At 37.2% G+C, this 18,574-nt stretch overlaps 1 protein-coding gene across 9 annotated transcripts in view; it reads left to right on the top strand.

Annotated features, from left to right (window-relative positions):
- LOC145674466 (clavesin-2-like) overlaps window positions 1-18,574 on the top strand; it is a 396,132-nt gene that overhangs the window by 142,017 nt on the left and 235,541 nt on the right. The gene's annotated exons all lie outside the window — the stretch shown is intronic.

Below are 18,574 nucleotides of genomic sequence, written 5' to 3'. Positions count from 1 at the left end.
AGGTTTCTAGGAGTCTGAAAGCATAGTGTACCTTCCCGTCAATTTCTCCCGTGGTGGATTGAATATCGCGAAAATGGTCCTGAGTTGTGCTGCAATACCTCCACGAATTGCATCCTTCGATGTCTCAGTTAGTACATACGATCGAAATAAGTGAAATGAATATTGTATGTTTTATGAGTTTCAGAAACCGGGGGGGGGGGGCAAGGTTGAAAAATTTGAAAAAAAATCTCTAAGTAATGAAGACAGAGAGAGAGATAGAAAAGAAAGAAGACGAAGAATAGGGGCGCCAAAGACTTAAGTGAGAAATAACTAACGCTACAAAGACAGAAGTCGAATTTCACTCTCAACAAATCCTTAGCCAAAATATTATTAAAATGCCAAAAGGGTGGTCTACTCAAATACGTAGACTCAAGGAGCGCCCTGCTGCCAAGGAGCAAGTCTGTGTCTTGTAAATAATAACTTCACAAGTTATTGCTTGTAAAATTATTATCTAGTAACCGTATCCGGCCCAAACCAACAGGGTCCCGAAAATCGTCCGGAAGGTTGGAGTAGGCGTTAATTTAGGATTTCAAAGGAAAAAAAAATCATCCGACCACTTGGAAACTAGAAGATTCCAGAATAGTAATGAAATTAGAGTAATAGCTAAGATATCCCTAATTAGTGATTTGCCAAAATTAAAAAAAATTAAATAAACTGAATTTTGGATCGGTGATTTCAATAACCCAAACATCACCGATAGCTACCCTGCGCAGACACGCCACAGTCTGGGATGTCGTTAATTTCCCTCATCTAATTAAACTAAGAAAAGAAACGAAAATACTTAAGGGGACTAGGGGTCGACATCCGGGTACGCTATATTTAGTAGCAGTTAATTTAATCGGATAGTCCGAACTGAGTTATATGAACACTGCACAATAAATAAATAAGGTAAGCAACAAAAAAAAAAAAAAATCTCGGAGAGGCTATGAATGCTAAAGGTACAAATGACCGAAACCTGTACTTTTCGATGATCACAGGATATAGCAGTTGGTTTTTCTTAATTATCATTTCTGTCATCCTTTAGAAGTAATTCCCACATGATACTACTCTATCTATTGAAAGGCTTAGGATCTGGGGCTGTTATTATGAGGTACATAAATGCAAAGTAACACACAATTCCCAACTATAATTTACATTCAAGTAGCAAACTCGGTTGGATGAATGCACTGGTGTGGAAGTCAAAACGCGAGAGATTTTTTTTTTTTTTTCGTAAACATATTCATATTTTCACTATATAAAATTCACTAGGCCTATCCATTTAAATATAGGGGTCGTCATCTCGTTCATATTATATATCATATTATTAACATATCATTACATTCATTCATTATCTACTAATTTTCGCACGAAGTAATATTTTATAAACACCCTATTTCGTACATTTTACACGCAGGCCATACACATATCTACATTACGCAGTAATAAATATATATATATATATAACTATCACAATCTATCACGCTCAAACCACCACACGATCACATTCATCGAACCACGTACTCTTTATTTCGAAGCACCCAAATTGTATTTACCTTGCAGGTTTAAAAAAATCATACATGTATTTACGGAAAGTTAAATTGTCAATGATTAATCTATTTCTGATTTGTTGATAAAACTGAAGCAACAATGGAATTTTCGACAGCCACGGGAAAAAAGAATTTAATACTACATTTTTAAACAAACAGTAACAGCATATGGGCTTTACTTCTATTAAGAAAATAGGTGTTCTTTATTTCAGCGGATTATTCATTAACTACTGGACCTAGCAAGCTGAAATTTTCAGTACAGTAAGATCTCATGCTATTTTATATGAAGGTATACTCATCCGAACCGAAAACCATGTCCACGGGAAGTAATTTGAGAATAACTGTCCAAAATCAAACAATCTAAATCACTAAGTCATGCGATGTCGTACTGTCAACAAACAATTGACTACCGAAAACTGACGCTATGGCGCTGTAGTGGAGGCATAATTTACCGTGTACTGAAATGTATACTTGTACTCATTAATCAGAAATTTAATATTTACTCTGGTTTATTTATGTTAGAAAAATGGTACTAAATTAAAGCATATTTATACACTGTCCAAATCGAAAATTCACACACTCACACAAAACTACTAACTACATACACCACTGTTAGTACTATACATAAAGACAACTAACTAAACTAAACATGCACCATTTAGTTACATGCATGTTGACGAAAATAACCTAACACATTAAATTTAAAATACATTACTCCCTCGTCGATATATACATAGTCGGCTCTATTTAATTTAAAGGGGGTAAAATGAGAAAGGTAAACACTAGGTCTAATTGACCTGACCAATTGTTTACATAATGATTGCCAAAAATTGATGCCCTGGGGGAACCTTAACGAGGTTTATGGAGGGACCCTTCCCCTGAAAGGGGAAAAGGCCCTAAAACGAACAATAACTAACCCATTCCCCCGCTAGAACTGGTTCAATTTGGAAAAGGGGATAGGAGCCCTTTTAAGCTAACTTAAGCTGCCATTATTATTATTCACTTTACAACCATCAAACCTACGTACATGCGATTACTGAATAAATAATAGAAAGTCACATTTACTTAATACACGAACAACATGCACCAAACAGGTCGTAATTTCCCTAATCCCTACTTGAGTTTGAAATAAAAAAAATAAAGTCACTCTTTCACTGTTGTCTATTCTCGATAGGCAGCAAACATGGCTTCCTAGTAAACAGAACTGGAATTTGTTATTTCACTGAATTGCAGCTTCTTTACCAAAATTTGCGGATTTTTCGGGCTCCTATTTCGTTGTAAATCTTTAACTATTGAATTACATTATATGTTACCTTAGTTGTCCTTGGAAATTGGAATTCTTCCCGAAAAATATGTAGCACAAAATTTACAAGCTGCTCCTTGCAAGGAGTCTTCGATTGTTCTGATAACATTGCGCCAAAAAAGCCAGAGGTAGGAGAATTCCTCCAATCAGAACGAAAACTTTAGCCGCGGAAATTACAAAGCAAATAGAAATTTGGCAAATCCAGATATAACCGGATCTGAAAGTGACTATGGACTAGTGAGAGGGGGTGAGGGAAAGATTAGGTACCTGGCTAAATTCTACATTGGTCTGAAATTAAGGAAATTTATATCCAATAACGGAACTATGTTTCGGTATGACGTCAGAATGGTAAACCTTGTAACTATTCAAGTTATATATCCGTAAATGGGATTTACACTTAATCAAAATATAAATAAATATATTATACAGTGGGAATATGGTTACTAACGAAACCTTTGGGTTCATTATATTTAATTCGAAGTAAAGAGAGTAAATAAATTGTGTAACTAAACCGAAATTGAAAAAAAAAATTACTAGGTACAGGATGCGTAAAAAAAAATTGCCATTACTTTCAACTGTAATGGTACATTACATAATGTTAACATTTACTGCAATCTACTATGGTTTTTATCATATCACTTGAAAGCGAAAAAGTAAAAATTATCTAAGTAACAAAGTTTATTGCGTTCCGGGGTGACCGCAGCGAAGCGGGGCGGGTTAACATAAATGACAGGCGATATAATGTTAACATTTACTGCAATCTTCTATGGTTTTTATCATATCACTTGAAAGCGAAAAAGTAAAAATTATCTAAGTAACAAAGTTTATTGCGTTCCGGGGTGACCGCAGCGAAGCGGGGTGAACGCTGCTAGTACTTAATATATAATAAATAAAAATAATAAATAATAACATAAACATTAAAACTGTCGTCTCAGACTTCATAAATGCTGTACATGTTTCAGCTGCTTCGTTATCCCTCTCCTTACCATACAGTAACTTCTAATGACTCTGTTTCCTTTACAAACTTAAAAATGTATAATTTGGCATAAAGTCCAATCAAGTAATATTTTATGTCATGGCAGACATTACCATCAAGCCATGGCAGACTTATGTCAGACAAGATGGAATACAATGTTCTGCCAATGCCTGGTTTCTTTAGCACTGCACAAGAACCTTTTCATTGAATTTTTCTATTGTTGAGACTAAATTCAATGAGGGGCAGTGAAGTATATTCTCTGAATAATTCTTAAAATCTAAAAAGATATCTGAAGAAGCTAGATCTTCTTTATCGCCTGTTAATAATTGGAGGCAATTTGAGCACTTCTTTGTTTTCTCGGCTGTTTTTTTGGCAAGGTATCCAGCAACATAAACTAGGGCATTTTGCTCAAAGTGATTTACATCACAATCAGCTACAGATGGAATATCAGAAAGTACATCGCTTTCACAACCGCCAACATTTTCTCTCGAAATTTCATCAGCTCTTTCCTCTCTTCGCTTAGAAGGAATAAAAGATGACGCAATTTCGCGAGAATTGTTAGGACACAGTGTGGCAAGCAATGCATCAGAATCTGCTTCGCAGTTCGTTGACTCAGAACGCCTGAAGAAATTGTGTGCAACAGCAGCTCGCATTGCGCACTGAAATTGCAAACAATCAGGATTGTCGTTGTTTTCACCTTTTCTCCTTACAGAGGAAAAGGTATTCTCAAGACAATCCTGGTTGAGGCGTTTAGTCATTAGAAACTTGAGACCTTCTTTCTGTAATCCATCCCATAACTGAGTAACAGCACTTTTTACCCTTTTTAGCCAAGTCAATAGCCAACCCTTTTTACAGGGTGGTGTAACAATAGTGCCATCACTTTTAACAAACTGCCACGAGTTTATCCAATCAAATTTCTGTCGCCAAATATTGACATGGTTTGACTTTTCAGTAACAACCCCTGCCAATTATTTGGCGTGCCTAAGGGAGCGACTATTAAATGAATCCCACAATTCATCCATTTCGGCACAGAATTCTGCTGTAAAAGCTGCTTCGGCAGGTAACCTGCCGAGCGCTGTCAAACATCAAATTCCCGCAGATACCGAGTGACTGAAGACTTGTGCTGCTAGAGATACACGCATACTCCTCAATCCACTAACATCTATGCGTTGTTTCGAAAGTTTAGGACACATCCTATATTTGAGTTTAGAGTCTACTTCAAAGAGTTCTGAAATGAACTTCCAAGAAGCAGACTTTTGTTTTTAATCTCCAAAGAATACTTTGTATTTTTGGAGATTGTTTCTCACAGATTTTAGTAGATGAGAAGGATCGTGCATAGCAAAAATTTTTCTTTCGTCACATTCAAAAAATGAGTGAGCATGAGACACATTAAGTTCTTTATATAGCTGCTGGTTGTGAACACCTTGATCACAAATTACAGCAAACAAAGTAAGTCCGGTTTCTGCTACTTTCCTGCAAGCTTCCATAAGAAGTGTCTTCAAAAGAGAAGCAGGAGTTGCTTTGGAACTAAAAACATACCCAATAGGTTGCTTTCAATTACTACAAGGGCCTCTGATCATGAACACAAGTGCATTTGATGCTAACTTGGGCTCATGATCAAGCACCACAGATTCACCGTAATTTTCGTATCCGTCGATTACATCACTTTTAGCGTTATACACTACACCTGTTTTTAAAGCCATTTCGTCAAAGGAGAGGACACACAACCTGTCCTTTTGAGGCAGCTTCTTGGATACTAACTTTATTGTGTTTATCAACACTGGACAGAACCCTGGTCTCCTGGCAAATGCAGACAGAGATCGCACTAGCGTTTGCTTACTGGGTAAAATCAATTTTTTTTAAAGCTTGATATGCAGCTGTGCTTCGAAGATATATATTTAAAGCAATAGCTTTTTCGTTTAACGTCCATCGACGACCACGCAAAGTTTTGGAACACAGCCCAATTTGAGTTCTGATGAAGGAATACAATTTCACTGGGACTATTTCTTCCAGTTGTTTCAGAACGGCATTCCTCCTGGCATTTATACTCCTAGGAGTGTTATCTATAAATCTCTTGCGCAGTCTACTGAGTTTGACCCTCAATTGCTGAATAGTTTTTGTCTTTGGTGTGACAGTGTCTTCGTTGTGACATCGTACAGGAGTATCTGAAGTACAGGGAATAGGAGTAGTGGGACGTGAACGGAAGGGTTAGGAGAGAAAGAACTTGCACTGCAACAGGTAGGAGCGGACGGATCTGCTATGCAGGAATTTGAGGTGGGAAAACTTGCCATGCAAAAGGTAGAAGGGGAAGATCCTGCTATGCAGGGATTTGGGATGGGAGAACTTGTCATGCAAGAAGTAGGAGTGGAAGAAATTGTTGAAGGGTCAGGTGGATTTTTAGTGCAAGAAAGGGCATGGATCTCTGCTTTAGGCACAGACATGGACAACTGAGGAAAGGTTGGAGAAGGTGACGTGGCTCCTATACAAGTCACAGGGTCACGCACTGGGTCACTGGGTCCTTCATTAAACTATTGGCGTTTCACTGGAGGAAGTTCACTGGTATATGGGCACGCCGCTATAAGACGTTTCCTTTCAGTCGACGTAAATGCCCATGGTTCAAAATACCTGGCACAAATTTTTCAATTTCTTCGGATATACGTCGGAGTTCTAGCCAGAAGATCCGGTCTTGAAATTACTGTAAGCCACTGCTTGCATCTGTAATACAAATTTACATCATGAACCCAATGAAATGAATAATAATAATAAAAACTAAACATACAGTACATTTCACTATCGCTACGTATTACGAAGTTTGAAATATCATTCTACTTACGAAGATAAGCTTTATTTATTTATTTATTTTTTGTATATAGTAAAAATTAGCTTTCCTTCGGAATTAAAACACTACAATATATAGAAAAATATATTTTGAGACCATTAACTTGAAATAAACTTGGATTAATAAAAGTCATAGTAAACTAACTTGTATTAAATTAGTTCTTCTCTACTCTGCAGTATTTTGAAATTGTCCATATGTAATTCTGTACAATGGTTTCACTTCTGTAACTGTTTATCTTTTTGTCCTTCTGAAATGACTCTTGATAATAACAAGTATGTAAAGATCAGTACACCGTATTTTTATCAGGAGTTCTTCGTGAGTGAGTCGGCAGACGTATCGCCCAATTAGTCCCGGTTTCGAGTTCAAATGGAGGACAATTTCTCTCGGACGTAAGCCGAAAAGCCGTTTGGATTCCGCTTTAAGCTTATGTGACCCCTTTCAGCATAACCTTGTTGTTGCATAATAACGCCAAGACGAAACACATTTCTGTCCATATGTGATATAATTACATGGAGCAAATTATTTAAACCAAAAAAAAAAACTTTTTTTTTTAGTTTTTTCAATAAAAACCATGGATTTTGCCAACCCTTGTTTAAAGTAACTTTCCAGCATCGAGGATATGTGAGGCGAGTCTGACCCGAGGAAAGCACTCACCGAGAATCGAAACCGATACAACGCGCGCTATCACTTGGACACACACACAATGTTAGGAGAATCCATATGTAAATAAAATTGATTTGATTGTAGCGTCACCCTCACCAGCGAAGCTATATAAGACATGAACCTACATTTTAACGTGGAATTCGTGCCGCATCAGCACCCATCTGGAATCTAGCCCGGGTCTCCAACGCCAAAGGCGCGTACGCTAACCGCTTACTCACGAGAGAACTGAAAAATGTAATCAAAAGAAAAACTGCCATGTGGATATTTTCACGTCGCCTAGCATAAATCATTTAGAGAAACAATAAGAAGGTAATTAGTGAAAGAATTCTAATTTTTGAACAATTATTTCGAGTGGTGCGCCAAAAGTAAACTTGAACGCTTTTTTTTAACATGTTACATTTTTTTGGTATACAAATTGCACAATATAAGCTTACTTAAATCCCTTATTGTTATGTTAATCTTTTAAAAGATGCAGTGGTGCCCACCCCCCCTTATGTCTATGACGCACCCCCCCAATTGTCTATCCGTAGGTGTTCTCCCATGAAAAAATCTTCTTTTCGATTAATTTTACCCCCCCCTCATCAACCATATTTATATAGATTTTAACCCCCCCCCCAAATATTTCAATGACGCAGTTTGCGTCATAGCCCCCCCCTTGTGGGCACCCCTGAAAGATGTAATTATACTTATTCACACCTGTAGTGTTAGGGCGGATACCTTCACTGCATACCTTCTCTAAGGTCTTTATTCGTGCATTTTTTTAAATAATATAAATCGTGCTTCATGACTCTTAATATGACTCTTAAATACTATTAATGCTTCTCTTGTCCAGGCAACATTGTTTTGAAATTACAGCGAGAAAGTTAAATGTCGTCAGGCGCTACTCTTTTCTGATTGGTAGTTGTATGCAAGTCCAGAAGAAAATAGACTGCTTCTGTATCATCCAAGTCAGGATCCAAATAAGGACAGCAGAAAATCTCAACCTGAACTAGGGGCAAGTTACTTCTCACACGATCGTTAAGTAAAGTCGTGAATTTTATATCGTGAATAGCAACCCTACTTCAGTCCCGTCCGAGACAGGATTTAGTGTGAAATGAAGATGCAGTTTTACGAGATGTCATTTTAAAAATGACAATTCCTCAATTAAAATGAATGTACATGAAAGAAAAGCGTATGATATTAAATTTCGTTAACTACGTACACCTCCATAACGTAGAAAAGCGGTATTTATCCTTAGAATAAATTTAAAATCAAGGAAGCACAACTACCAAGTAGCACGCTGAGCACCATCTTAAAATCTACTGGTAAATGTATTATAATTTTCGAAGTGTTCAGTGTTGTTGCTCGAAACAATAATTCTCCGGAATGCAAGCGAGAATTGACACAATCTATGTTAGTAGAGATCACGTAGCACAGATTAGTGACTATTTTCATGTAAACGTTTTGTCTATAACCACCATCGCTCCGAGCCTGATCGCTGTGGGTGCATTCCCGTCAATTTTGCTCTACCTCAAACAATAATAGACGTCAGTTTGCACGTGTCTGGGCATGCTTCTTGCATGTTACTAATTTGTACGCAATTATTTGGGTATGTACTATAAAATGTATTAGGGTACAATTTAAAGAAGTAAAAGTTAAATAAAATAAAATTTTTAACTTCACATTACACGCTCTAGTTCGCACCCTTACTTTGGCACGAAAAGTAAGATGCAGCCGTGATGGCTCAACAGCAGAGCGCTCATCTCTGGTACATTAGATCCTTGGTTCGATTCTAGCTCGTGCCGAGTGGACTTTGAGGTTACAAATACCGTGTGCGTGGGTTTTCTCAGGGTTCTCCCGTTTACAAACACTTTGGTATTTTACAATTGTATTCATTATCATCATCATAAGCTCCCTATAGTCTTGATGTGCAAACGTAGGATGTTAAAAGTACGTTATGCGTGTTGTATCTTCACGAATTAGGCATGCTCGGTGCAGTTGTGCGAGATGCGGTGCGAAGGATTCCCCAAAGGAACGTAGCGATTATTTGCCAGGTTATAGGGAATCCCTAAGTTCCTTTCAGGAATCCCCCGCACACATATTGCGGTGGTTTGAGACATACATTTTTCAAGCGAGCAGGTATGACTTCGAATGTCATGTTCTAAACCGCACTCTCTACGTTGCGTTGTTCTTGAATTACATCCCTCTGAAGTTCATTTTCTCACGCTTTCGGCACCTTATATCGCCGAAACTATCCATCACTAACCAAAGTTCCAGAGCACTTTTTGCTGGCTTCGGTGTCGGCAATCAGCTCCCGAGGTTTGATCAGATAATTTCTTACCATCCTGTATAAGTAATAACAATACATCGGAATCTATCTATTATAATATTTATAATAGAAAGAAATGCGTAATGCATAGTACTCCGTAAGGAAGCTATTATGAACTCAAGGCATTATGTAAAGTGATTATGCATAACCACAGAGGTGCAGAAAGTTGTAAGGCATGCAGTTTTATGAGATACAAAGTTTTTGCACTACCCTCGGTTACGTGCATTGCAACCATGGCTGACCCGCGACCCGCCTGCCCCTACGGTCGCACCCAGGCTCATCCTCTCGCGCACACTGTTATTAACATTCGTGCTTTTTAGTGGTTACCTAGCACTGGTTGATTCGTATTTTTTCACACTGTTTAAATGGCGTATATCGACATCCTGTTTGTGGAAATGTCCGTAACGCGTAAGCCCTCCCATAATGAATATCCACCCAGAAATGCAACTCCTCCCTGCAGAAATACTTTGTAAGATATTAAGAGTGAATTTCCTGATGAAAGAACTTAAAATACCTTTATACTGTGCTGTAGTTTGATTCGAAATCATTCCACGCAATAACTGAATTTCGCCGGAAATAGCGCTTACCAGTCTTTTCCTAAGCCGCTCACATGTAATACCTCATTACCAGCCATATGAATAACGCATACGTGCAGGCTAAGTTTAGGCACACAACTAAAAATAATTGTTTTAAAAAATCAGAACTCTTTCACTAATTTCCTTGTTATTTCTTCCCAAAACATTTGCACTGCACCATATGAAATTAATCCACTCAGCGCAGATGAAGTTCAGTAAACCATCAGAAGCAATTGTTGAAAAATTACAATTCTTTCACGATTTTCATATAAATTTAGCGTCCGGAAATATGCCATAAAAACTATAATGCAAAAAAAAAAAAAAAAAAAAAAAAAAAAAAAAAAAAAAACCACTAATATATGCCAGGAGACAGCAAAAAGTTAATTGAGTTCATTTTGAGTTTAACGTCCTTTCAGCAGCGAGGCTATATGAGACGTGGACCTACTGATTAATGTGGAATTCGAACCACATGAACTCCCACCGGGAATCGAACCCGGGCCTCCCACGCCAAAGGCGCGTACGCTAATGCTAACTAACCGACTCAGAGTAAAGCGAAGATATTGCGTAACCGGCAGTTGGGGGAAGGGGGGGCAAGGAAACAGGCGTGTCACCGATGGTGTTTATGTACGTAAGTCAGGATAATGCAGTATGATTCGGCCACCTATATATATATATATATATTTCTGCACAGTATACAAAAGCTTATCTTATGTTTACAAGTGTAACATTGCTGGTATAAATCCATTACGAGTGCTATGGGAAATCGCATCACTGCGAAAACCCACGAGTTTTCACTACCATCGCGTACGCTGTTACTCACCATCACTTACGCGTCTGCTCCCTATACACGCTCCTTGCTACGATTCGGCCACCTATATATATTTTCTTCATTGTCGAAACAGTTATGTTGTTAAAGGTTTGGACATCCCTTTCAATAAACAAGCCATTTCAACAATGAAGAAAATTCTAAATAAAAAATCGGCACGATTGTCTTCGATAGGTTATGAAGTTCCTTCTCTAAAACTTTGAAATCTCTAGGTTGGAATTTGTAAGAGAAATCATGAATTTTCGTGAAAAGTAAAAAATACATGAGAGAGATGCGAAGACTGTAGTGACATCTATCGGCAAAACTTGTCCCTTTAAACTAACTTTAAGAATAGATCTATCAAATTATTGTTTTGACAATTCTTTCTTTAAGTGACTTCCTAAGACTTTCCACAGTGTTATTACCCTGCCACATGAGCAACACTTGGGTATACATTGATCAAATGCATGCAAACTGATGTGCCCTGGGAATGATCACGTGCCATTCTATTATATGCAATCACAAAATCATTATTACATGAAGTTCGCTACTAGTGTCCTAGAAATTGTTTCTTAGGCTAAGAGTTGCATTTATTGGTGCCGATTTATTTTATGAGGACTCCCCCAAATGATATAAATGCGCATTCGTACGTATGCTATAAAAATGACTGTGCAAAAACACAAACCAACCTGTCCTATGTGTCCACTTAATGGCGAGAATGATGTTTTACCTATTCAGGGCAGCAAGGGGGTTTGCGCGAAAGTGCGTAGGAAAGGAGGAGGCGTATCTGCGAAGGAGGGTATACACATAAATCAAGATACGGAAAAAAATATCATATCGCAATCACTCATTTTAACCACTGTGGCCCTTGTAATGGCTTGACGCTAGTAACATTATATTTGTGAACATCACACTGGTTTCCAACATTGTGGATATATGCTTCGATAATAGGAATTAATATTCTACACAATTCTCTTTCATACGCACTAACTCACTTTAACCATAACATTACGATATTCTTAGGCAGTACCAAGCAAACACTACAATGTAAAATCCCCTCGTCTAGACACAAAACTCAAATCAAAGTTTGTCTAAAGCTTTTCATTGTCATTATTCTGTTAATCCCCGCAAGCTTTTCAACGTGCTAATGACGACTTATGAATAGGTTACGTTTTATTTCGTCCACTAAGTACATAACTTTGGCGCGGCGGAGCATATATAAACTTAACGCTTCTTGTCTGAAGAAACAAAAGAAAATGCTCTGCAGTGCACCTACAGAATAGTCTGTTAAAAAAAAAAAAATCTGCAAGTTATTCACTGAGAAGCTCTAAGACTGCTACTAAGTTGGCACGCCTATAACAATTATTTCGGCATAATCCAGCTTAGCACGAATCCACAGGTGTGCAGATTGATAATAGGCGTCTAAACTGATGTCTTTCCCTTACAAGTACAAACTTGTTTTTTTAAGTACGAAAAAAAAACACTGCGTAAAGCACAAACTTACGTTAGATGGCTTGTGAATGCAAAATCCTACCTTTCTGAATCAGCAGAAGTACAGTGCACTAGCGCAGGGTTTCGACATGGGGAGAAGACGCGTCAGCGACCGTGGGCATGTCCATAAACGAGGAGTAAAACCTTGGTTAGGTGGCGAAGAAAAAGCCATAATGGTATCTAACCGAGTCAGAGCAAAAGCACAGCAGGGGCCCTGTACGACTATGCTTTTGTAAGGAGCAGGCGTCAGAGACAGAGGGAATTTGCAATATCGAGAATAATGAAAAAAATCTATATGCAATAAAATCACATAATTTTGAGCACGCAATGATTTCACATTAGTAACTTCTTAATTGTAACCATAAAATATATCATGCGGAAATAGTTCACTAGTAGAAACTAGCATGTTACAGCCATAACATACTCTCGCCTATTTTATCCCTAGTAAGTAAGCACAAAATACATGTTCCCTACATTGTACACAAATGCTTCAACAATGAAAATTATTATCTTATACAATAAGTTCTCATATCCAGCCATATGCCATAAAATCACACGACGGATTATTCTGCGGCATGCCCAATCTTCAAGTTACAAGTAGGCATTATTTACTTTACGGAAACCTAACTTTACTTTCCAAACTAAAAAGCTGTAATTTATAATCTCATTTGGAGAATGAGTTTTACCTCTAGACTTTCCATATATGAAGTGGGGAGTTGAAAGCTACTTACCTTTCGTTGTCGGTATGAAATCTAAAATACGGAACATCCGAGTCCCTTTGATATTCAGCACACACAACGCACTTGCTAGTGTTCGGCATTATCAAAATATAAAATATTACACTATATATACAAAAATATATACAATATATATATATATATATATATATATATATATATATATATATATATATATATATATATATATATATATATATACAAACAACCACTTTTTTTTATTATTTTCGAGCAGATACCAATGCGTACACAGTAAAAACCGTCGCTACTCGTCTTCGCCTAACGAGAGTGATAACAATAGATTTGAAATTTACCGCTTTCACTGGCCGCTATAACATAAACGATTAGCTTTTGTTTTCAGCAGTTCATACCTCCCGAACTCCTTTGGGTGGCGGCGCTAGTCGTTCTGCTAATTTCAGCGGGAAGGGGAGGTCAAACCTCTTATAATAATCACTCTACGTGAGAAGCAGTGTAGAAAGACTATGGCAAGTCTTTACTTTAGGCAAGGCAGTGACAGGACCGATTCATCCAAACCGGTTCCCGCAGTTACAGTTTCCAAGAACGAATCGATTCATCAGAGCAGTGACCAAATCACTCACAACACCTTCTTAGCAACCTTAACACACCGATCATGGAAAAAATCCACTTATAGGTGCATTATTCCCATAACTACCGTGTTCTGGTTCCTCAGCAGATGTGAATAACTTGGACAATTTAAAAATAAAATCTTGAGCTATAATAAACACAGAAAGCTACGTGCCCTGCAGGGCTCTAACACGCTTTCACTCGCTGACGCTCGCTTGACAATACTATGTGAATTAAATATTAAATTTGAGTACAGAGGCAAACCAACATAGATACTAACCTATTGCTCGCTCAGCTATATTTTGCGAAGTAAGTAACACTTCGGATCATCTTTAGCGAAAATTCATAATTGATCACACTGCAAACAAAATAAATAAATAAATAAAATAACTCGTAATTTGTCAACCACAACTCGAAATGCATGTACACTCCCATACAACTTGCGCACTTCAACATATCAGTACAAGCAGCCGAACAGTACATCTCCAAACAACACATACACAACAGCGCGAACATCTAGTGAAAAAATAAATAAAACTACATTCATGTCAATTAAGAACAGCAACAACATCTACTGAGAAAATATAAAAACTAGATTCACGTGAATTAGGAACATCAAGGAAGCAGTGACAACCTGTGAATAATACTAACAGTGACAGGATATCACTGTCTTGCCCAAAGTAGAGAGTTGCAAGACTATTCTTCATAGTTGTTGAAGTGTCTTTCGAATGGGATAGAGTAACTCACTATGAAATGAGGAGGTAAAATTCCTTTATATTTTTTTACGTTGCCTTCGAAGTTTGCCACCTACATTAATATATTTTTATCGTCATTTTTTTCTTTGTTTACGCTCCTACTTTTATGATTCATACCCAGGCTTCAAGTGCCGAAACCATGAAAGTGAAAGGATTATTTAGTCGTTGAAGTTCTTTTAAGATAATCAGTGGCAAAATTGGTTTTCCATGTATTCTGCGCGGGTACAGGAAATATTAATATAATAATGCCAGGTGACTAATGGGTGAGTTAAAGGATTTCACCTGTCGCAAGCTAAATGCAAGGATCTAAAAGTTACATTTGTCGTTCGGTTATGTAAAGAAAGATAGGCCGGTGAATGTTTCATTTTATTTTCATGTAAATGTGTTTCCCTGTGTCAGGCCCGTATCCACGGGGGGCAAGGAGGGGCCGGGCCCCCCCTTAATTTTTGGGCTGGCTACGGGACTTCCCTGTGTTACTTATCGTTGATGTAGTTGTTCATTAAAGTTTCCTTTTTCAGAAACTTAAACAAAATTGCAGTTCTCTCGTCCATTATAATATTTATAAGTCAATGCAAAACATAACCATTGTATGTTCTAAATGTGACCCACGACTTGCGAAAATAAATAAACAACAAATACTGACGGAAATACGTAATGATTAACCTTTCAGATTTTTTGTTTTAAAAGTTCATCGTTACGAAAGCAAAATCTTATGATTAGAATCTATCCTGAGCCAACTCGGTGCGAGATTCCTGGTGGGGTCGTTCGGTCGAAAAAGCGTAACAGCTTTTTCAGTCTAGCCATCTTGAGCGAGTTTTTTCCTGGGTTTCTCTCATTCACACCAGGCAAATGCCGGGATGGTACCTAACATAATGGTCTCAGGCCACTTCTTTCCTTCCGCCATCCTTTCTTCCTTCCCTTTCATCGGATAGTGTGCTCGCAGAAGGATGTCATCACTCAATATACGTGACAGGCTAAGTGGCCTTAGATGCCGACAGCCCAGATATCTAATTCCACATTCCCAACTCGGTGCGATCAGAATTTTACTATCTATATCCCGAAGATACTGTTCTATGTGTTCACATGTTTTTCTTGGTCTGTCGAATGTCTTTCTCACAGGCTTCTAGGGGTTAAGTTGGATACACCCTGTGCATATTGTCTACGCGAGCACCACATTTTGAGACGTTTTGATATTACAGTCCGTATGATTTTCTACGGCTTGCGCCAATTCAGGATCTCTAAAATAAATAAATAAAAACAAGGATTTTAGGACACATAAAAATGGACACTGAGTTAACTGATAGCTTAGGTTTGTCTACAGTATAAGTAGTTTTCCAGATATAAGGCCTACAAGAAAATTTTTGATTGAAATATATTGAATCTTTTGATCCAAAAATAAAATTCAACATTTACAGAAAAGCATTTCTTAGATGGGCAGTTGAGGTGTTCCTCCGGGGAACGGACAGAATGGCAGGAGGACAAAATGGCAGGGGACATAATGGCAGGAGGACAAAATGGCAGAGGACGAAATGGCAGGCGGACGAAATGGCAGGGGACAAAATGGCAGGCGGACGAAATGGCAGGAGGACAGAATGGCAGGAAGTTAATTTGAATTGTCGGGTTTTAAACTATTTTTTTTTCTTGCTTGATAAATGAAGATTTCAACATAAATTTTCGATTTATTCATTATGCTCCAAAATTCGAACTGCTAATAATATTTCTATTCTAATTGACAGTCATCTACAAACACCTTACTATTGCAAGCTTTCTGTTCATACCAGCAGTGTCTTAATGAAAGAAATTAGTTTTAGTCGTTTTCTTTTTTATATATGTTAAGATCCTTTTCGGGTATTACTAGAAGGAAGCAGCTTTTATCTTTATTTCTCACTGTGATCTGTATATGCTCAAGTGAACACAAACATTTCAAAAGTTAATGAAGTTATTTGCAAAACATTTTAAGTAACAAGAAAAAAAAAAAAAAAAAAAAAGGAAATACATACATCCTCCATATTAACTTGCGAATAAACTAACCTCGGTATTGTACAAAGGATCAGATACTTTCTGTGGCAAAGAAAACGAATTAAAATTGGTCGATTCGACTTGTTCTGAAGTTTTTGACGAGAGGATATGTAGGATGTGTACTCATTATTTTCTGGTGACTGTCTCTAGTATTTTTTAAGTCTATAAAATATGCATAGGGACAAATTCAAGGGAAGCTCGGGGCAAAAATCATCGGAGGAAACAAATTGTAGAGTACTCACAAGAAACACTAGAACTTTCGGTAGACATAGGATCTCCCGTTTTCAAAATATAGGGTATGATTAATTGTATATATGTCATATGATTACTTGTATATATGTCATATGCAATTTGATAAGGTAATAGTATGAACACAAGAAAGAGCATTTATCAACGTTTAAAGATACGCAAGCCATTACACAATTTACTTCATTAATAAATATGATTTAAGTGTCGTTATATCAATCTTTCGTGGACTCGTAACCTGGAAGAATTCCGATAAATTCTACATGAATCTAAGACGGAAATCAGGACACATTTTGTACATAAATTTACAAAACGAGACGAAAAAATTTTGATTCGAGACAGGATTTTTACAAACATTTACGACACGAGACGATAAAACGTGAATTCTCATCTCGTCTTGAGGGCAACGCTATAAGCAAGTAAGTTAGAAATCAAATATGCACGATCATGTTTCCTTTAAGCTGCACTAGGCTGTAAATATACCCAATATCGCATTGGGGGTGAAAGGGGAGCGATTAAAGTGGAATGCCTGATAATTTAAGGTTCCTCATAACTCCAGTGAAATTCAGGAAAAATCTCTGAATTACGAAAAAAAGAAAACATACAAAATACATTTGCAGGGTAACTCTTACAGACATTACGTTATTATAAGATTAATGCTACTTCTGAAACTGATTTGATTGAATGTGTATTTGGATAACGAAACTACTTTCATAAGTTTTTCAAAGTATCAAGTTTGAGAAGAACGAAGTTTGTCTTCTACTGTTATCTCATTGCTCATAGATACTAGTGATGAAATAATTGGACGAAAATCATGCGGCCGCTTCTTACATCAATTCATGAAGAAAATTAGTTCCAATATTAGGTACCTAAGTTCAGTATTTAAAAAAAAAAAAAAAAAAAAAAAAAAAAAACAGCCTCTTGCAACCATGCGTAGCACATTTTAATACTTATACTTGAAATAAAAATATGACTGGATAAAGACGATTGCCTTTGGCTTTCAATTTCATATGTGAATAACAATATAGGGCTTTTCCGATAGAGGAGGGGGAGGGGCAGGTTTTATTAAACAAGATCGTACATCTGATATGTTTTAACTATAGGCAACTTGTACTTGCAAGCTAAACTCAATCTTCTGAAGTCAAACGACAAATACCATTAAGAAGTACAAGAGAATAACGTATCAGCATTATTACATACTACAGACATTAAAGATATCACTAGGCTCCCAAGTTTCAAAATTATATTGTGTGTGAAAGCAGTTGGTAGATTTAATTCTTTGTCACATGATAGCTAGACCCTGAGAGAAATTCAGAGGGAGTCCACGGGAAAATTCTTTCTTCATAAATAAAAGTTGTACTACTTAGAATTATTATAAAACCAAAATATCAATTGGAAGATGGTTAAAAAGAAATACATTTAAGAAAAAAGTTAAGACCTGAATAACTGATATTTACCCTCTTTTACGCTCTTGGTTTAATTTAGCTGTATTTATATGCATTGGACATTTGAGGTAGAAATGAATAAATCGAGAACCGTTACCTACTAACAAACACAATAGGTAAAACCTAAAATACGAGCCCTAGGAGTTATAATTTTTGTCAAATTAACTTCCTGCCATTCTGTCCTTCTGCCATTTCGTCCGCTGCCATTTCGTCCTCCTGCCATTTCGTCCGCTGCCATTTTGTCCTCCTGCCTTTATTTCCT

The sequence above is a fragment of the Thermobia domestica genome, chromosome 17, assembly GCF_964235325.1.
Source record: "Thermobia domestica chromosome 17, izTheDome1.hap1.1, whole genome shotgun sequence".
Taxonomy (NCBI): Eukaryota; Metazoa; Arthropoda; class Insecta; order Zygentoma; family Lepismatidae; genus Thermobia; species Thermobia domestica.
Note: the sequence above shows the minus strand (reverse complement) of the source record. Positions and strands in the feature narration are given on the sequence as shown.